Here is a 21,746-nt window from a genome sequence, read left to right as displayed (position 1 = left end):
ACTGTGATCTGATGTAAGCTGTAGAAACACCAGGTGTTTGGGAAGGTCACCAAGTAATCAAGGTGGGGAAGTGACGGTAGCAGGGACTAATGTCATACCTGTGGAGATGGGAAGTGGTGATCCCATCTGTGACATTTATTTTTTCTACCCTTTTTTTTTGTGTGTCAAGGTATAATTTACATAGAGAAAAATGGATAGATCGTACGTGCAGAGTTTAATCAAGTTTGCCAAATGCCTATACCCACGAAGCCCACATCGTATCAAGACATAAAACATTTTAAGCACCCCAGGAGTGATCGCAAGCTCTTTTCTACCGTGTTTCCCTGAAAATAAGCCCCCCCATGAAATAAGCCCTAGCAGGATGTCTAAGCATGTGCGCAATAGAAGCCCTACCCCGAAAATCAGCCCTAGTGCTGGGCGTGGCTATGAAAATCAGCCCTAGTGCTGGGCGTGGCTATGAAAATCAGCCCTAGTGCTGGGCGTGGCTATGAAAATAAGCCCTGGTGGTGGGCGTGGCTATGAAAATAAGCCCTGGTGGTGGGCGTGGCTATGAAAATAAGCCCTAGTGCTGGGCGTGGCTATGAAAATAAGCCCTGGTGATGGGCGTGGCTATGAAAATAAGCCCTAGTGATGGGCGTGGCTATGAAAATAAGCCCTGGTGATGGGCGTGGCTATGAAAATAAGCCCTAGTGCTGGGCGTGGGTATGAAAATCAGCCCTAGTGATGGGTGTGGCTATGAAAATAAGCCCTAGTGATGGGCGTGGCTATGAAAATAAGCCCTAGTGCTGGGCGTGGCTATGAAAATAAGCCCTAGGGTGTCTTCTGGAGGAAAAATAAATATAAGACGCTGTCTATTTTCGAGGAAACAGGGTAGTCAATCCTCACCCCCTGCAACCTCCAATTTGGGATATATTTTTGAGGCAGAAGCGAGAGGACTTATTCTCACTGGGTTGGACCTGGGAGGGGGAGGAGAGGGGAAAGGTCAAGGACGCCTGCACTTCTAGCTCCAACCACTGGGTCGCTGGGGACGCCATCTGTTGACATGGCCAAGGCTTGGGGACAGGACGACCGCTAGCATGAACGTTTTGACGCCTGGCGTTCAAGAACCTTACGGACACCTTACGGACACGCTGGGGTGAGAGATGCAGACGTTAAGTCTGGCGCTCGGGAGAAGGTTCTGGAAAGCCACGGACTGGGTGATGTGAGCAAGGGGGTGATGAAGACTAGAAAGAGGCGAGCAAGGGGTAGGAGGGTGGGGTGGCCCGACTCACAACGCCAGGAGAGGAGAAAGAGCAGCAAGGGAGACTGAGGCAGGAGGAGGAAGACACCCTAAAAGACAAAACTCAGGGTCACACAGAAAAAAAACAGAAGCAAGAAGGGAACCCCCCCACCTTCCCCGGGACAGGCACTGTACTCGGGCAGAGGCTGATCTCGACATCTCTCTTAGCTTATTTAACCCTCCCTGACACCCTGCAGGGGAGCGGTGTCACAGTTACTCCCATTTTACAGACAGGAAGACTGAGGTCCGGGGACGCCAGTGACTTGTCACAATGCACACGAGCGGTGGAGCCACCGTCCTGAAGGCCGGCGTCTTCCCCCTAAGCGTGTCCTGCGGCACACGGACACCACGTGAGGCTGACAAGGGGTTCCAGGGTCACGTCAGCGTGGGAGATGCGACGTCAAAGTTAAACAGGTGTCTGGACTCCAGGGCTTCGCAGGGCCTTTAGCGCGGCTAGCTGGAGCCGCGGTGGCTCAGGAGGGAGATGCAGACTGTAGACCAGCCCAAGGCTCCACAGACACGTGGAAGCTTTTCTTGTTTTCTTTTTCTAGAAGGACAAGTCGCCCCACAGGTGTCCCCTAGCTCACAGCCACGGAAGCATTGCTAGAAGGCACCATGAGCAAGTCTTGAAAATGCGCTTAAAGTCCAAAGTGCATTCGAGGACCTTATGCCACTGGTACGTACCCAAAGGAGGAAGGGTCTACGCGGACAGGACATTCCAGTTTGCAGGGAACGGAGGCAAAGCTCGTGAGGTTGAGTGGTCCGCCCTGCACCTCGCTCCTGCGGCGATTAAAGCGAGAGAAATAGGGCCGGTCTAGGCGCTCGAGAGAGCGAGAGAAATGAGGTCAGGCCAAGGGAGAAAAAGGCGAGAGGCTTAAATGAGGCTCTCTAGCCTCTGCCTCTCCTCTTTTGCATTATCCCTCTGCATTCGCTTGCCTCGGGACTCCGCCCAGAGCCGGGCAGGACAGGGGGTGGAGGAAGAGGAAGGGGTCGCAAACGTGGGGCAGGGGGGACTGAGGTCACCAGCATTTAGAAACAGGCTTCGACCCCCCCGGGTTTGTGTGCAGTTAGGGTCCGGTGGGAGGAACCCGTGCGAGGACTGCAGGAGAGGAACTGTGCAAAGGCTTCTCGAAACACACAGAACTGTCTGAAGAATTCTTAAACCTAGAGGAATCGAAAGCAAGCGCCACCTCACGAATCAATCCTGGCTTGGGTCGTCTTGGTTCAGCACTTAAAGAGCTCAGGGCAAAGTAGCTGGACACCCCCTCAAGCACTTGTCGTCTCCCCAGATTCCATCACGGCGGGATCAGAAATGGGGCCATCCGGGACTTGTGCCCACTGCATGCTCTGAATGGATCTTGGAGAAGGAGCCTTGGACAAAGTGCATGGGAGGAGGATGGGTCACTAGGTACGGACTATAAACAGAAGAGCCCCCCCAATCTACCCAAGCTACCAAGAGCATATGCTTGTAGCACGGATTGGAGGGGGACAGTCCCAGGTCCCCTGCAGGGCTACATAGTAGCCCTGTGTCCCACGCAAGTCGCTGAGCCCCTCTGAGCTCACCCTTCCTCATCTGTGAAATGGGGTGCCCACACCACCAACCCCATGGGGCTGCTGTGAGGATTTTTACAATGCTAAATGAACACACAGCAAAGTGCTTCTCAAAATAAAGTCCAAGCTTCTACCTGGGACGTTTCTTAAAATGCAGATTTCCAGGCCCTCGCCCAGACCTATAGAAATAGACTCATTCCTACACACCGTAAAGGCTAAGAAAGATGAGTGAGGCGTTCAAGTCTGTGCTTGGCAATAGCTTAGTGTGTTCGTGTCCATCACTCTATCTATTACTGTTGTCACTCCAATATGCCAAGACGAGACCTCTTTTGCAGCCTGGGCACCTCAGCGATCAAAATGAGAATTTCTCTGAAATCCAACTCGACAGATTGTTCACTCATTCCCCGGAACCCCGAACAGAGCCTCGATCGTCGGGAAAAAATGGAGATAAAACCAGTGACTCATCACAGCATCCTGGGCGAATGAGGAGTAATCTTTTGCAAACATTCCCAAGGAACCAAGTAGTTGTTGCTTTTTTTTTTTAAAAAAAAAAAAAGGCAGTAAGAAGCAAACTCTGAAAGATGAGATAAACAATGTCACAGAGACACTCAACGTGGATTGGCAGCTTGCCAAAAGAGGTGCTTCGTGAGGAAGGAGACCCCTCCCCCCCAGTGAAAGGTACGATGATGATTTCTCTACGCAGGCCTGGCTGCTAAAAGTCAAATGCGAAGCAGTTTGGAAAGGCCTTTGGGCTAAACTTGCAGGGAAATCATTCCTGAGTTTCCCCAGGCACTAAAGTCCCACGGTCTGTTCCCTATGCTACCCCCTGCATTTTCCATTCTCCTGGAAGTCACCCTGATTACGATCTTTGCAAGAAAAAAAAAAAACAAAAAAAAACCCGAGTCTCCCTTTGCTGGTCATGTGGAGCAGCCAGATACGAAGGAAAAAAAAAAAAAAAAAGAATGTCCCCAAAAAACAAAACTGCATGGTAATCAAATGCTGATAAGCATCTTGGAAAAGAAACCCCTTGCCCTTTAGATTTGGAGAAAAAATATATATATATACATATATATATATACATATCAAAGAAACTTTTTTGGAACATCACATTCGAAATTATACTTAACTGGGATTAGCATTCTGTGTGTTGGTAGCTAAAAAAAATGATTCCCTCTGTTTCCTCTCATTGACATCAGAATCTCACACGGAGTTAACATGCACACAAGAGCGCTCCTGTTTTATTATACTGCTGGGAAGAGCTTCATGGGGCTGGGCACCTTTCAGGGAAGATTAAGAAAAACAACGTGGGGAGCACAGCATCTCTGAAAATTGGTTTTCCACATTATTAAAAAAAAAAAACAAAACACCCAGATCTCTGCACACACAACTAAACACAGCAGCAGCATGTGTGTCTCTTGGTTGTCACCTCCCGGGTGTTCAATGCCCACTCCCTGCGTTTTTGATGTCCTTCCAGGTAGCCCTAACACGGAGCCACTCTGCCTTCTCTGCAAACAGTCACCACCCAACTGGCGAGTGCTAGTTCAAGCCTTCACATCTTCCCCTCTCGTTCCCCCACATCTGTGTCCCTAAGGGTAACAGTCCAGGCTTAAAAGGAAATCTTGGGAAAAGGAGCCAAGAGTTTTTCCTGCTGAGGCCAGCGGGGAAGTGGGCTCGATAAAACTGTCTCCAAAACAAGTCCCATCTTAAAAAGCTCATGAAGGAAATGAGAGAGAGAGAGAGTTATTTCAGTTTCTTAAATGGAAGTACAACCCCAACCTTCCTCCCCCCCCCCAAAAAAATAAAAGGCTTGTTGATGGACAGAATTGAAAGACTGGGTGAGACTCAGGGTATGTCGCTGAGAAAAGATTGCCAAATAACAGAGATTTCTTGTATTACACCCAAAGCTGTGTACCAGCTGAGGCTGATTCAGGAAAATACTCAAATCTCCTGGTAATTTCCTGCAGACAGGACGTTTAATCATCTCCAAGCCTCCACCGCAAAAGAAAAAAAAAAAAAGAAAAAGAAAACGGAACCAAATGATTCACACTCTTAAAAACGAATCTACCTTCGGAACAAGAACCGTTTTCTGGTCTTGAAAAGCAGCCACGATTTGTTACCCTAACAAAGTGTTCCTTTCCTCCAAACAGAAAGAAAAGTCGCTCAAGCAGGGCTTGTCCTGATTTCTGTTCTGCATTTCTCGAAACTTCTATCCAGGCAACGGCTTCTCCTGGCAGGTTTCTCAGAAATCCAGGGAGAGGCGAGGTAGTCAGAGACTAAGAACACAGGATCACTTTTATAAGCTCCCCGCCTCCCACTTTTTGGCCCCATGGGAAGATGTTTTCTTGTAGGACAAGCAGAATTAGCTGCACACATATAAATTCTTCACTGCTCAGCTCACTTGACACCTTTATCTGAATTGCCCAATCGCTGGGGGAGGTTTGGCAATTGGCGATTTGCAAAGGAATGGCCCAAATCCTCCCCAAGCGGTATTTGTTCTGTCTGAACAGACAGGGCCATCTCTCTAATTACTCAACTAGCTGCACAGATAAAAACATCTGTGTGCAGAAACCAGGGAGGCCAAAGTACACAAATGATTCATACCACCTAAACAACTGCAAATAAAGGCCAGCGCAGCAAAACGAGGGCCTCTAAAAGCCAAAATAATTTAATAAGGGCGGAAATGCGATTTGGCAATCCATGCATCAGACTTTGCTCCAATTTTGGAAGGCATGTCTTCCAGCTGCCTAATCTTAAAAAAAAAAAAAAAAAAAAAAAATTAAACTCTGACTTCTGCCTTACCCTTCCAACTTCTTGCTTAGGTGCACAAAAACGAACAGATGGGGGCAGGAGGAGGAGCCTGAAAATGCATCTTTTAAACCTTATCCACCCACCTATCCACAATCTCTCCTGATTATTTTGGCTTTAAAATGTCAAGGGGTACAGCTGCCCAAGCACCCCAGATCTGCGTGTTCACAGCGTTCCCTGAGTCCTGACTCTCCCAGCAGCTGAGACGGTGCATTTGGTAACCTGGGGAACCTTCTCCAAAAGACAGAGTCCCCTATGCAGAGCCAGGAAGCCCCCTCTGCCCACCCCAATTCCGAGAGAATAAATGAATGAATCCAGACTTGCTTCGTGACAGAAGTCCACCCAAAAGAAAAGAAATGCAGTTTTTTTTTTTAAAGCTCTGGGAAAAATAAACAAGTTTTGCATTTTAGGGAATGTCAGCTCAAAATAGAAAGGTCTAACCAGAAGTAAATAATGTTTGAAAACAGACCTTCCTGGAGACATTAGGAAATTATTCTTATTCTTATTTTTTTTTTTTGCTAGTTTAAGGAAATCCATAAGTAGGTCAAGAGCAGTAAATACATTTTACGTATTTAAGGGACATGAATTGATAAGAGAATAAAGACCATTTAAAAAAAAAAAACAAGTTCAGGGGAGTTTAAATGCTTGGACCTAAGAGATGCTAATGCAATAACGACATCAGACCTTGCTCCTGATAGGATGATTACTGCTGATGGTTGATAAAAAAGTGGCTGCTGGAAAGACACACAGACAAAAATGTTCCCTAGGTCCCCACCTTGGGGGTCACGACCTTACAGGGTCCGGGTGGCAAAGCGCATCTGTCCCAGAGGTTCCTGTCCAAATGCAAGGCCCCTTCCCCGGGGGAGGGAGCGGATGGCACCAGGGCGCACGTGCGAATCTGCCCCAAAGGTTCCTGTCCAAATGCAAGGTCCCTTCCCCGGGGAAGGGGGTGGGGGGGTGGGACCAGGACGCACGTACGCATCTGTCCCGGAGGCTCCTGTCCAAATGCAAGGTCCCTTCCCCAGGGAGCGGGTGGCACCAGGGCGCACGTGCGCCCCGCGCCCCTCTCCGCGCGCCCCGGCCACGGGGCCACTTACCGGGCTCAGCCTCGCATCGCTCCGCAGCCTCAGCGGCGCCTCCACCGGTGGCGGGGGACCCTGGGAGGGGACGGCGGGGATCGCGGGGGCTGGAGACCCAGGGGCAGGGATGCGGCTGCAGCTAAGGGGCCCAGCCGGGCATCAGCCACCAGCTGCCGGGAGCCGGAGGGGGCCCTGCAGGGGCTGCACGCCAGGGGGGTGACATTCCCGGAGGGGTGGCCGCTGCTCTGCGCAGCAGCTCCAGATCCAGGCAAAGCCGGGAGAGGGGAGCTCCAGACCAGCTCTCCAGGCTGCCTCCCCGCTGCTTAGAGGGACGCCTCCTCCCCCCTCCCACTGCGCTTATTGGAGAGAACACCGAGCCACGGGCCAATCCTAAGCCCCGTGCCCAAACCGAGATTTCAGTCAAGGTAGCTACTGCTTTAAAATTAGAAAAGGGCCAACAGGGGTGCGCAGCCACCTCTCTCAAACAGGGGGACGCAGGCTGCCTGGCCCTTGCAGCACGCGGAGGTGCCCACAGCTGGCAGTGGCTGCAGGACTGAGATTAGACCATGCACGGCCTGCAAGGAACAAAGGGGACATGACCCCCGCCCCCAACTTCCCCACTCCTGTCTGCAGGGGTTCACCCCTCCTGCCTACCCCTCCCCCCCCAACTCACTCCCATCCTCCAAGGCTCAACCAACCCATGCTACCGTGTTTCCTGCAAATAAGACAGGGCCTTATATTTATTTTCCTCCAGAAGACACCCTAGTAGGGCTTATTTTCAGGGGATGTGTTATATTTTTTTAAAGTACAACCATCTACATTGATTCAAATAGAGTGAAGTCGTCTTCTTCTGGAACATCATCATCACTCTCCAAACCCCAAATTCCATCCTAAATGTCTTGCGACTCTGTTTCCTTTAGAACCACTGGCCCCAATCTCTCTTGTTGAGCACTAGAGCTGTCACGGGGCAGATGAGAAGGGCTGCTCGTGTTCTTTCCTGCTCTGCCACGACATGCATGGGTTGTGCAGATGCGCTGGGCAACCACACCCATCACTAGGGCTTATTTTCATAGCCACGCCCATCACTAGGGCTTATTTTCATAGCCACACCCATCACTAGGGCTTATTTTCATAGCCACACCCATCACTAGGGCTTATTTTCATAGCCACGCCCATCACTAGGGCTTATTTTCATAGCCACGCCCATCACTAGGGCTTATATTCATAGCCACGCCCAGCACTAGGGCTTATTTTCGGGGTAGGGCTTCTATTGCGCACATGCTCAGACATCCTGCTGGGGCTTATTGTATGGGTAGGGCTTATTTTCGGGGAAACACGGTAGATGCTGGACAACTTCCGTGGTCCTCTGCTATTTCTTGATACCCCTAGTGCCTCTGCTTGTCTCTCTCCAGGCATGCATCACACCGTCACTTTTGGGCCTAATCTGTCCCTTCATTTCTGCTGTACAGTCCACCAAGGTAGAGCTGTTCCATCCAGCTTCATCACTCCCCACCTGGATCATGGTGAGCTCTCAGTAAATATCTGTTGATTGACTGATTGATTGAGTACATGAAGGAATGAACAATGCCATATGCCCTATGTCAGCTGGGCCAATGCAATTGTGAATTAAGGGGGAGTAGCCAAGAGGCCAGGTGTTGAGTCCAGACAAAACTGGGTTTAAGTATGGCCTCTGTCGTTTACAGCTATGTGACCTCAGTTTCCTTGTCTGTGAAGCATGATCATGAAATCTACCATCTCCCAGGGTTGTTGTAAAGATTGCATTGGCTCATGCTGAGACCAGAGGAGGTGCTTAGTCAACAGCTGCAGACAGAACAGTCAACAGCCATTGTCATTACTGCAATTAAAATACATTGACTGGGCTGCGCGGTGGCTCACGCCTGTCATCTTAGCACTCTGGGAGGCCGAGGCAGGAGGATCGCTGGAGGTCAAGAGTTCGAAAGCAGCCTGAGCAAGAGCGAGACTCCTGTCTCTACTAAAAATAGAAAGAAATAAGCCAGACAACTGAAAATACATATAGAAAATAATTAGCCGGGCGTGGTGGCGCATGCCTGTAGTCCCAGCTACTCGGGAGGCTGAGGCAGGAGGATCGCTTGAGGCCAGGAGTTTGAGGTTGCTGTGAGCTAGGCTGATGCCACGGCACTCTAACCTGGGCAACACAGTGAGACTCTGTCTCAAAAAAAAAATAAATAAATAAAATACATTTACTGGAGGTTGGGACCGAGTCTGACTGCTGGTTTGACTTCTGGGTGAGATGTGAATTAAGTGGCAATTCAGTGGCAGCCCCGTGCCAGACTCCAGGCTCACCAGTGGAAGATGAAGTCCTTGACCACAAGGAATTCACAGTAGAGGAGGAAATGGACAAAAAAAGCGAATTATGTCAAAAATGATATACGAGCAAAGACATACGTATAAGGATTCTTATTGTAGGACGGCTTATGATCGAAATAGCTGAAAACATAATTATCCAATAATAAATAACGTGGTTAATAAGTTATCATACAGTCAAATGATGGAACACGATACAGTCATGAGAAAAAAGAGGCAAAACTAGTGCACCAATGTGCAATGCACCCCAGAATGCATTGCTAAGCACAGTTCAGAGTGTGAACTATATCTCAGCTCGCATAAATAAGTCTTCATATTTTATGTGCGCATTATGTGTGCTGTGTGTGCATAAGATACGTTCAGAACTGTGCCTAAGAAAACGGTCGACGTTATTGTCGCAGACAAGGCGGTCTGAGGACCAGGCAGATCTAAGACGGGTTGGGTGTTACGTGAATATTTTACCTTGAGCTTGTAAGAAGGTCCTGGTTCTGGCAAATGATGACAGCCTTCAAATTCCAACCCTTCAAATCCCTAGACACGCTGGCAGAAATTCTTTTCAATGCCTAGCTGGCTCACAGTAAGGAAAAGGAAACAGCCAGGTGGTAGAAATTAAGAGGTAAGTGAAGACAAGAGCGAGAAGCGTGCAAAACTCATGCTGCAGCTGGGAGGGGCAGAGAAAGGGGGTTGGTGGCCAAGAAAAGGTTTGTCCTGGTTCCCTAGGGCAGGCGACCTCAAACTACGGCCGGAGGGCCACATGCGGGCCGCCTGGCACATTTATCCGGCCCTCCTCCGGGTGTTTTTGCCAACGCTGCCTGTCCTGCTTAGCAGCCGACTCGTCCCGGGCCCACAGTGCGCACTCTCCAACGGTCTGAGGGACAGTGAGGTGGCCCTCTGTTTACAAAGTCTGAGGAGCCCTGCCCTAGGGGCTAGGGTTTTAATGCCCGTGCAGAAGAGAGTCAGGGCCTTGGAACAGAAAGAAGCAGGGAGTTGCTATATGACCCTTGTATGAAGCCAGGAGTGCTCACTGAGGGCTCTGTGTGTGGTCTCCATGAACAAACAGATTAGAAAAATTGCCAACCAGCCCAGTGAAACTTGTCCATCTCTACACCTGTGTTCTGGGTGGGAGCAAGAAGTACTATCTGCGAATTAGAAACCCTACCCCTGTGCCTACCTCGAGACTGGAGTATGAATAACAAAAGCCATAAATCCAGAAGCTCTGACTGAAAAATTAATATAGAAATCGGCCCTGTTAGTGGGAATGCCTTAACGGAAGCAAATGAAGATTTCCCTGCAGCGAGCATGACTTTTGCAACCCAGCTTGCAAACCCAACAGTAAATGACACGACATCCAGGAGACCAGTCAACACATAAGAGGACCAGGGGCTCGAGGGTTCGAGGCCAGAAAACAACATTCCGAAAAAGAATATAAAAAAGAATGTAGGCCGGGCGCTGTGGCTCACGCCTGTAATCCTAGCTCTTGGGAGGCCGAGGCGGGCGGATTGCTCAAGGTCAGGAGTTCAAAACCAGCCTGAGCAAGAGCGAGACCCCGTCTCTACTATAAATAGAAAGAAACTAATTGGCCAACTGATATATATTTAAAAAATTAGCCGGGCATGGAGGTGCATGCCTGTAGTCCCAGCTACCCGGGAGGCTGAGGCAGAAGGATCACTGGAGCCCAGGAGTTTGAGGTTGCTGTGAGCTAGGCTGACGCCACGGCACTCACTCTAGCCTGGGCAACAAAGCGAGACTCTGTCTCAAAAAAAAAAAAAAAAAAAAAAAAAAAAAAAAAAAAAAAAAAAAAGAATGTAAAAGGAGCGAAGCTAGAATGACTGAAAATATTGAAGCTATAATTGCAACTCTACAAACGAGTAAGGCATGATGACTCTTCCTCCCCATAGATCCTCTAAAATTGAAAACTCGGTGGGTAGGTTAAATAGGAGACTGGACACCCCAAAAGAGAGGAAGATTATCTCAGGAGATCACACGAATGAAGCACAAAAGGATAAAGAGTTGAAAACTGTGAGAGAGGGTGAGAGATGTGGAGAAGGGAAGAAGGTCCAACATACGTCTAGTGGGACCCCCATAGAGAGAGACCAGAGGAATCAGGGAGAGGCGGTAACGGAAGATAATAATGGCTGAGAATATCCTGGAATTTATAGAAATCATGAATTCTCACCTTCAAGAAGCAAAAGGCATCTCAAGAAGAATAAACAAAGCTAAGAATCTTTGCATGCATTCATTATTCATAAAATAACCGCAAATAAAGAATTGAAGCAGAGAAAAATGAAGCGGTTTAATAATTCAATAACAGAGGTGAGTAGGGGGAAGGCACGGAGCAGTCCAGAAGAGAGGTGACTTCTGTCACTCTACGTGTGCCGGTGGACCGCAGTGCCCTGAATCTTTCGCCCCCAAATATAACGCATACGAAATAATACCAGGTTCTTGAAGTCTCAGCTGGATAGTTTATATGGCGCCCAGAGCAAAGAGGCAGAAACCTCCTAGGAAAAATGTATTCATTCGGGCGTCTTACAAAAGCAGCAAAAGGCAGAAAATAAAACAAAACAAAAACAGACCCCCTGCCCTTAAGAATCTTCTCTGATGGTGGAGACAGCAGGTCAACAGTCCATCACAGAATGGAGGGTGTCACAATAAGGGAATATAAATCGCTACGGAAACACAGAGGAGGAAAAGATCAAACAGCCTTATAGGGAAGGCTTCTCAGAGAAAGTGACATTGTATTGAGGTAGCTGACACTTTTAGGGGGAAAGACTTCAGAATTAGGCCTGCCTTTTAATTTTTTTATTATTATTATTTTTTTAGACAGGGTCTCACTCTGTTGCCCGGGCTGGAGTGAGTGCCGTGGCGTCAGCCTCGCTCACAGCAACCTCAAACTCCTGGGCTCGACCGATCCTCCTGCCTCAGCCTCCCGAGTAGCTGTGACTACCGGCATGTGCCACCACGCCCAGCTGACTTTTTTTCTATATATTATTAGCTGTCCAGGTAATTTCTTTTTTATTTTTAGTAGAGACGGGGACTCGCTCTTGCTCAGGCTGATTTCGAACTCCTGACCTCCTTGAGCGATCCTCCTGCCTCGGCCTCCCAGAGTGCTGGGATGACAGGCGTGAGCCACCGCTCCCGGCCCAGGCCTGCCTTTAAATTCTGGTTAGCACCACTGATTATCTTGTGACTGTGGCCAAGTTGTGTAACTTCTCCAAAGCTTGATTTATCTCATCTGTAAAACTAAATTCATATCACTACTCTGGGGGTTGTTTTAAGGTTTAAGATAATATATTACTAAGCATTTAGCAGAATGCCTAGCCTATAATTGATTTTTACTAAGTGGGGATCTAATGTTATTATTTGATAAAATCCAGTGCCTGGATAGAAAAAAAAAATCCCTTGTGTTTTCAAAGATGATTTTCTTCTAAAAGTTAAAGACAGAGGCTTCAGCCTGTTTCCATGAAACTACCCGGAGAAATAGGGAATGTTTATTGAGTATCTACCCTGTATGAAAGGCTTCTTATCATCAAAATATAGTTGTCAGCCCTGGCCTTTTCCATAAAGGAATTTAAAATCTACTTCCCCCAGAATAGCTAAAGAGGGATGTACGTGTATAGCGTCTGATAAGTGTCTCCATTGTTCAATCCTGAATGTGGATGGAATTCCTATGCGTATTATTAAACCCTCAGATTCTCAGCCCCACATCTGACGATTTAGGAACCCGAGTTGAAAGAATTTGGAGTCAACAAGGGAGCGATTAAATGGACCCTCCTCGGGACGATTCGACAGGGTTGTAATGACAGATGATGGGTGGGGAAGAAACTCACAAAGTCCACCCAACGATGCCAAGTTGCTGCGGGGCACCCAAGCTCGGCGGATGAGAACACAACGTGGTCCCGCCAATCCGGAGGAATGGCCTGAATTAAAGCGGGTCACATTCAGTGATGGCAAGGGCCGTGCCTGCCCTTTGGAAGCAGCACAGGACTGCAAAGTCTTGGAGAGGAAAGAACTGGCCAAGGTCTCTCACTAAGTCTTCATGCGCCATTTGGCAAACATTTATTATGGCATCCCCTATGAGAAGGAGTTTGCCATGTAGACAGGGTGGACGTGGGAAAACATGAATAAACCATGATGCTCGCCTTCAAGGAGCATAAAATGCGAGATCCTCTCCACTCGAAATCGCCCATGCCCTGTGACAATCCAGGTTTTGCAAACCATCTCAAGTATGCGCCTGAGAGTAAGCACCACTTGCTTCGGAATGGAAGTAGATGTCACCTCCTGGGCTGATATTGACTGATTAGTGCTATGGCTCTCTGGAGTGTTGCCCTGACAGGCAGTCTGGGGCTGGGATGGCAGGAAAGCACGTTGGGATTGATTAGTGATGTCTGTCATGCAGATGCAGGAAGAGTGACAGTCCGGGCGCTGTGAACTTGACATCTCCCATCTCGTCCAACCCCCTCATCCCACGGATGAGAAAACAGATCTTTCTTTCTTCCTGCGGCATTTTTAAATTCAGCAACTCTAGCCGGGGCAACCGAGGAGAAACTCCACATCTGAAATGTTGCAGAGAGAGAGAGAGAAAAAAAAAAAAATCTATAGCTCGGAATATTTCTGATGAGCTTTTAAGATAGGAACTCAAATCCTGCAGCAGTCTTTGTATTCTGCAGCAAGCTGACTAAATGGAAAAAGCTTAGCAACTTTGATTTCCCCATTAGCTACAAACCGCATTCCCTCCCCCTCCATGCACACGAGATTATTTTAAATATACATAATTTGAGGATGCCGGAGGATTTAAAATGCGTTGGGGGACAGGAATGTCTATAAACTGCGTCCGTTTCAGAAACACAAAGCGAATGAACACATAGAGCCCAGCCATTAACATGTTATTTAAGACAGGACAAAGATTTGTATCATTTTATTCTATTAAATCAGCCAAACAAAGGGAAAGAAAAGCCCTTATTTATTTTCATAAAGACACTTTATACCCTGGGGACTCTGTAACACGAACTAAGGAGATTAGGGTCTGTCCCCAATAGGCAGTCCCACGCCCAGTCTACCAACACGCCCACCCGTCACCCCGCCCGGTGACAAAGAGTCCAGGCCCGTTCTCTGCAAGGGACAGAAGGGTACCAATGGGCAACAGATAAGCAGTGAGTCCAACCCCAACCTGACTCAGACACAAAGAACAAATTGTCGCATTTGATCCATATGCTAGCTCTTCTGTCATGCCAACTGCAAAGGGAGTTTTATGGAAAACCAACCCCTTGAGAAATAGGTCTAATTAATTCAGTTACATAAACTCCAATGCAAGCAATATTAGGGGAGAGGGGATGGGAGAGAGAGAAGGAGAATGAGAAGGAAGAGGAGGAGGAGGAAGAGAAGGTTGGAGTCAAGGAGGGAGGGAATGAATACAAAACAAATGAATAAGAGAACAGGAAAGAGACTCCCTGGAGACCATCGAGTTTACCTCAAGACCCCGAGAGGTAGATCCTGACTTAAGATGCCAGGAAATATTTATATTTCAATCAATTGCACTGTTGAACGTATGGACAAGCAATTAAAAGATGACCTACTGCAAACAAGTCTGTGGTGCACACACTGGTTACACTAGGGTTTTCTTCCCCAAAACTCAGTCATTGGCAAATCACCTTCAGGATGTCTGTTAAAGCTGCTTTTAGTAAGTAGACTTGCTCGTGATTAGTCATATTGAATACACCTTATATATTATTATTATAATATATACCATATATATAATATATACCTTATATATTATTATATAAGGTATATATTGAATATAGCTTATATATTATTAGTTATAATGAATGAACAAGTTTGGATACATGCACACAATGAAATGCTACTCAGCAATTAAAAGGAAATAGATGCAATTAAAAGGAAATAGACGTAACAAGGAAATAGATGCAATTAAAAGGAAATAGATGCAACAAAAGGAAATAGATACAACAAGGAAATAGATGTAATTAAAAGGAAAAAGATGCAATTAAAAGGAAATAGATGGAACAAGAGGAAATAGATGCAACAAGGAAATAGATGCAATTAAAAGGAAATAGATGCAACAAGGAGATAGATGTAATTAAAAGGAAATAGATGCAATTAAAAGGAAATAGATGCAATTAAAAGGAAATAGATGCAACAAAAGGAAATAGATGCAACAAGGAGATGTAGTTAAAAGGAAAAAGATGCAATTAAAAGGAAATAGATGGAACAAAAGGAAATAGATGCAACAAGGAAATAGATGCAATTAAAAGGAAATAGATGCAATTAAAAGGAAATAGATGCAATTAAAAGGAAATAGATGCAACAAGGAGATAGATGTAATTAAAAGGAAATAGATGCAATTAAAAGGAAATAGATGCAATTAAAAGGAAATAGATGCAACAAAAGGAAATAGATGAAACAAGGAAATAGATGCAAGAAAATGGATGAATTTCAAATGTATTACGCCAAGTGAAAAAAGACTGAAAAGGCTATATAGTATATGATTCCATTATATGACATTCCAGAAATGGCAGAATTGTAGGAAAAGAAAACAGACCTAGAGTTGCCAAGGGTTGGGGATGGGAGGTGGGTTAGGAGAAAATTTGGGGGAGGTGGCGGAACTGGTTTCTCTCTTGATTGTAGGGGGGGTTACATGAACACATTTGCAAAAACTCATGAAACTATGGACCTAAGAATGAATTTTACGAGATGCAAATATAAAAGTGAAAAACAAAAAGAAACAAAGACCTAAAACATAACCATCCCTTGTATCCCTTTGGTTTTAATCATCCCTGGATTAAATACGTTCTTATTATCTTACTTGCTTTTATCAAGATGCTTAAAAAATTGCTCAAACAATAGCGGTGCCTGACCATGGCTGTGAACTTGATGTTGCTCTTGCTTCATTAAAAAGGAAGACAGTGAGGCCAGGCGAGGTGGCTCTCACCTGTCATCCTAGCACTCTGGGAGGCCGAGGCGGGAGGATTGCTCAAGGTCAGGAATTCGAGACCAGCCTGAGCCAGACCCTGTCTCTACTAAAAATAGAAAGAAATTAATTGACCAACTAAAAATATATATACAAAAAATGAGCCGGGCATGGTGGCGCATGCCTGTAGTCCCAGCTACTAGGGAGGCTGAGGCAGGAGGATCGATCGCTTGAGCCCAGGAGTCTGAGGTTGCTGTGAGCGAGGCTGACGCCAGGGCACTCACTCTAGCCTGGGCAACAGAGTGAGACTCTGCCTCAAAAAAAAAAAAAAAAAAAAAAAGGGAGACAGTGAAGTTTTAGTGACTCGGCCACTGTAGCTCCCAAATGAGACATCCTTCCTTCCTGATGTCCTTGCCAGGTTTAGAAGACTGAAAAGGGAATTTTTGCAACTCTGTGTTAGTTAATGAATTGACCCCAAAGCCATCTCTCACTTTGGGAAACAGTGGGGGAGACTGAAACCAACACGGGGGACAAGATTGTGTCCCTCTTGTTCTTCTCAGCACGCTGAGCTCCTACTCTGGCGGGCACTTGATAAATCTGCAATGTGCTCAGGCTCCACCCTGCAGGTGAGGCAGAGTTTGTCACCGTCACTGCAGCCATCATTCCCCCAGGCAGAGCACAGGGGACAAGCCCAGCCCCTCTTCCATCTGACATCCTTCCAGACCCGGGCCCTGTCTTCTGTCAACCCAGTTCCATTAACTGCGGCCCGTGGGATGTGCTTTCAAACCTTGCCGCTGCCCCGGCCACTCCCAAAGTGGCACGCAATTAAATAAGAACAAGGAATGACTGTCAACATCGTTAGGGGAGAGCCGGTCGGGAAGAATGAGAAAACACGCACGCTTCGCAGAGGACATGCTTAGATGCGTAAGTCTAAAATAACACGACCTCTGGGATTCGCTTGAAATTAGGAGGAGAGAAGGGAGGGGAGTCAAGCAAAAGGAAAATGGGATAGATGAAGCAACTATGGCCAAATTTGGGTAATTGTTAAATCTTTTATACAGGGATGCGGTGTGCTGTTCTTTCAACTTTTGATTATGTTTGAAAATGATCCCAGGCCGGGCGAGGTGGCTCACGCCTGTCATCCTAGCACTCAGGGAGGCCGAGGCGGGAGGATCGCTCAAGGTCAGGAGTTCGAGACCAGCCTGAGCAAGAGCGAGACCCATGTTTCTACTAAAAAATAGAAAGAAATTAATTGGCCAACTAAAATCATATAGAAAAAATTAGCCGGGCATGGTGGAGCATGTCTATAGTCCCAGCTACTCGGGAGGCTGAGGCAGGAGGATCGCTTGAGCCCAGGAGTTTGAGGTTGCTGTGAGCTAGGCTGACGCCACGGCACTCTAGCCTGGGGAACAGAGTGAGACTCTGTCTAAAAAAAGAAAAGAAAATTATCCCATTAATAAAAAAAGAAAATTCTTCAAGTGTGGTTTGAGCAGGGCAGGGTGAAGTGGGTTTACGCCTTCTTCTCGTTCTCGACCCTGTGAATCTAAGATCACATTAATTTGATAAACACTAGACTGTAGACCAAAATCTATTTAAGATTAGGGTGCTTTTTGTTTGTTTGTTTATATTTTTTATTTTTTTGAGATACAGAGTCTCACTTTGTTGCCCAGGCTAGAGTGAGTGCCGTGGCGTCAGCCTCGCTCACAGCAACCTCCAACTCCTGGGCTCAAGCGATCCTCCTGCCTCAGCCTCCTGAGTAGCTGGGGCTACAGGCATGCACCACCATGCCCAGCTAATTTTTTCTATATTTATTAGTTGGCCAATTAATTTCTTTCTGTTTTTTATAGTAGAGACGGGGTCTCGCTCTTGCTCAGGCTGGTCTCGAACTCCTCAGCTCAAGCGATCCTCCCGCCTCGGCCTCCCAGAGTGCTAGGATGACAGGCGTGAGCCGCCGCGCCCGGCTGTTGTTTATTTTTTTGTTTTTCTTTTTCCTCCACACATCTCCTACTAGACTCCATCTCCTTTATTCTATATCAGAAGAGTTGGGTGTCTGGTTCCAATGGCAGTTCTGTTCATTTTTAAAAAATTTTTCCATTCAGCCCATTACCCTTCCTCGCGCAGATACTCGGTATTCTCAATCTGCTTCCTAATGCCACGTGTCATCCTGTCTCCCAGCTTCTAAATGTCAGACTGTGACTGTCTGCGTAAGAACCTCCCGGGAATTTGCCAGTTCTGTAGCTTCCTGGGCCTCACCCCTAGAAAATTCAAATTCATTACGTTTGGGACAGGGCCAAGAAATTTTATTTTTAAAGCTTTGTCAAAACCAAGCTAGTATATCCATTATTTCTCTATTAGATCATCAAAGAGGTTTCAAATATTAATAATGCCATCCAAGGGTTAAGTATAATCTCTTGGCTATATTTGGGGGAAGGAGGGGGAAGTGGATATAAGTTATATTATCTCAGACTGACCACTGAGATAATTCAGGATAGACCGCTCCTAAATTTAGGATAATTTAGGATACGTTAGGACCACTGAGATAAATTTAGGATTGACCATTTCTCCAATTTAGAAAGCAAACTCTCCAGGTACAAAAGATAGTGGTGCCTCCCCCGAGCTCTTAAGAGCATTTCTAGAAGAGGCAATTGTAGAGATGGGAGATCTGGTTGTTAGCATTTTCATTTTTTAGACCTAAATCTTTTGTTGTTTGTTTGTTTATTTGTTTTGAGACAGAGTCTCACTTTTTGCCCGGGCTAGAGTGCCATGGCGTCAGCCTAGCTCACAGCAACCTCCAACTCCTGGGCTCAAGCGATCCTCCTGCCTCAGCCTCCCGAGTAGCTGGGACTACAGGCATGCGCCACCATGCCCGGCTAGTTTTTTCTATATATTTTTAGTTGGCCAATTGATTTCTTTCTATTGTTTTAGTAGACACAGGTCTCGCTCTTGCTCAAGCTGGTTTCGAACTCCTGACCTCCAGTGATCCTCCCGCCTCGGCCTCCCAGAGTGCCAGGATGACAGGCGTGAGCCACCGCGCCCGGCCAACTATCACTGGTTTTAGAGATGGGAAAGGTCATGTAGCAGGAGTCTGAGTGGCCTTTAAGAGCTCAGGGCAGCCCCTAGTAGACATCCAGCAAGGAAAGAGGGACCTCATCAGTCCCATCTCAGCCAGGGACTGAATTCTGCCGACAACCTGAATGGCCTTGCAAGAGGACCACAGGAGGACGCAGATGGCCAACACCTTGACTTCAACCTTTTGAGAACCTGAGCAGAGAATCCAGCCGTGCCAGACCTGAACTGCTGACCACAGAACTACGGGATAAGAACATGGCAGTATTGAAGCTGCTAAATTTGTGATGACTTGTTATGCAGCCGCAGAAACCGATACCAACTGAATTCCACAATCCGCCCAGGTCCAGCTCCAATCCTTCCTTGTCCACTAAGGTTCTCCCCACTGTGAGCAGGGGGCAAGCCAGGACACCTAAAATTTCACCCAAGCCTCCCTCTCTCCACGCCCCCTCCACCCCCACACCCTGTCCCCAAACACTCTCTCTTCTGTGACATCTCATGTTGATTAACTGCTATCCTGTCTACCATTGACTATTTCCTCAAGGTTGCATAGGTTTTTTTGTTTTGTTTTGGGGGAAACTTTTCTTTGATTTTTTTTTTGGTCTGTTCTTCTCCTCCCCCACCCCCCCACCCCTCCTCCTTTGCAAAAATGAGCACTGGGAAGATAAAGGTCGTGGCTTCAAGGATCTATTGCATTTTTTTTTTTTAACTGTGCTAAGCCCACTGTAGACACTTCCGCCAAACTTCGCTAATTGACAGCCATGGATTCCCCACTTCCCATGGCTGGGTAGAGGAAGAAGAGGCATTGCTTGCCATTGCCAAAATTCACATGCAGGTTGGATGACTCGGAGCAGCATGCTGGCATTGAAAGAGCCATTCATATATCAATAGTCACTTATGTGAGACTGATCTGTCTCAGGGTCAAGTGACAGATCAGTCACTCTAAGCTGCCAGTCAAAAATCTCCATGCTGTTTGCATTTTGGATTCTCTTGCTGCTCGTCCCATCTGGATGTAAAGTTTGAGGCCTCCAGTTACTGGGTGTGGATTTCAGCCTTCCGGTTAGGAGACCCAACCTGGGAGCCTTCGATCCGCACTGTGCATTGACCACTCTGCCCTCCTCTGGAAGGGCAACGAGAGAATTTCAAGAATTTGCCTTTCTCCGGAAAAAAACGCTCAGTAGAAGTAGACGAATGTGTAGAAACTTTATTAACTAAAATGAGTTAAAACTGGGGGCATGGCTAACCTCTCCTGACCCGACTGCTCTTTGCCCTGGAATTGACAATTCATAATTGAACACTTTTAAAAAATTCTATTTATAGGGTGCAGCATTCACCTTCAGATTTCTTTCCGGGATGAATTCTGGAATTAGTGCTCCTAGGACCTGAATCTACCAGCTAATGTAGCATTTCCCTCTTATTTGTGCAATCAGCAGCAGGCCAATTAACATGACTGGCAATGGCAATGCTTAGGGGTTGATTATGTCTCAAAACGATCGATGCTAAGAATAATTACGGACAACACTGAAAGCCGGAACGACATGGAAAGCTATGGAGTCGCAGCGTTCCTGGGCGGCATGAAAATTATCAGGCTGTAAAAAGTCAACGTGTGCTCTGGCCCGATTGAACACCCTAGGGAATTTTGCCAGTGGGACCAGACAGAAGACCGCCAGCTACCAAGCAGAGGACCAGAGACTTGGGGAGGCAGAATGCACATTTGGTAAATGCATGCTGGGAGAGACGGAATAGAAATGCTTCTGGAAATTTCCATGTGTAGTAACGGGTTCTCTTGAGGACGGTGGCAGGTGCCTGTGAACTATGACACTACCCAGGTCCAGCTGCCACTGCTAGTGATCACAGCGCTCTTTCCAGCTGGCCTGGAACCAGCCTCAGAATCTTTCTCAACACAACTCTCCTGCAAACGATGCCCTTAGCAATTGGCCTACGAGATAAACTCAATTTGCCTTCTGCTGAATTTTTTGTTTTGTTTTGTTTTTTTGAGACAGAGTCTCACTCTGTTCCCCAGGCTAGAGTGCCGTGGCGTCAGCCTCGCTCACAGCAACCTCCAATTCCTGGCCTCAAGCGATCCTCCTGCCTCAGCCTCCCAAGTAACTGGGACTACAGGCATGCACCACCATGCCCGGCTAACTTTTTTCCGATATATTTTTAGTTGGCCAATTAATTTCTTTCTATTTTTTTTTTTTTTTTGAGACAGAGTCTCGCTTTGTTGCCCAGGCTAGAGTGAGTGCCGTGGCGTCAGCCTAGCTCACAGCAACCTCAAACTCCTGGCTCAAGCAATCCTCCTGCCTCAGCCTCCCAAGTAGCTGGGACTACAGGCATGCGCCACCATGCCCGGCTAATTTTTTGTATATATTAGTTGGCCAATTAATTTCTTTCTATTTATAGTAGAGACGGGGTCTCGCTCTTGCTCAGGCTGGTTTTGAACTCCTGACCTCGAGCGATCCTCCCTCCTCGGCCTCCCAGAGAGCTAGGATTACAGGCGTGAGCCACCACGCCCGGCCTCTTTCTATTTTTTGTAGAGACATTGTCTCGCTCTTGCTCAGGCTGGTCTCGAACTCCTGACCTCGAGTGATCCTCCCGCCTCGGCCTCCCAGAGTGCCAGGATGACAGGTGTGAGCCACCGCGCCCGGCCTGCCTTCTGCTGAATTAAACATGATGACGGTCATCCCCCTGTGCT

General features: G+C 47.2%; 1 protein-coding gene across 2 annotated transcripts in view; it reads right to left on the bottom strand.

Moving 5' to 3' along the window:
* PRICKLE2 (prickle planar cell polarity protein 2) overlaps nucleotides 1–21,746 on the bottom strand; it is a 352,714-nt gene that overhangs the window by 155,664 nt on the left and 175,304 nt on the right. The window contains exon 1 of one of the 2 annotated variants that reach the window (XM_075998833.1): nucleotides 6,733–7,252. The exons of the other annotated variant lie outside the window; for it this stretch is intronic. The gene's annotated coding sequence lies outside the window, so the exon portion shown is untranslated. Of the gene's footprint in view, nucleotides 1–6,732; nucleotides 7,253–21,746 lie in introns of those variants that run through there. 2 annotated transcript variants of the gene reach the window in all.

The sequence above is a fragment of the Microcebus murinus genome, chromosome 30 (assembly GCF_040939455.1).
Source record: "Microcebus murinus isolate Inina chromosome 30, M.murinus_Inina_mat1.0, whole genome shotgun sequence".
In the NCBI taxonomy this organism is placed as follows: domain Eukaryota; kingdom Metazoa; phylum Chordata; class Mammalia; order Primates; family Cheirogaleidae; genus Microcebus; species Microcebus murinus.
This window is presented reverse-complemented; position numbering and strand designations above follow the sequence as displayed.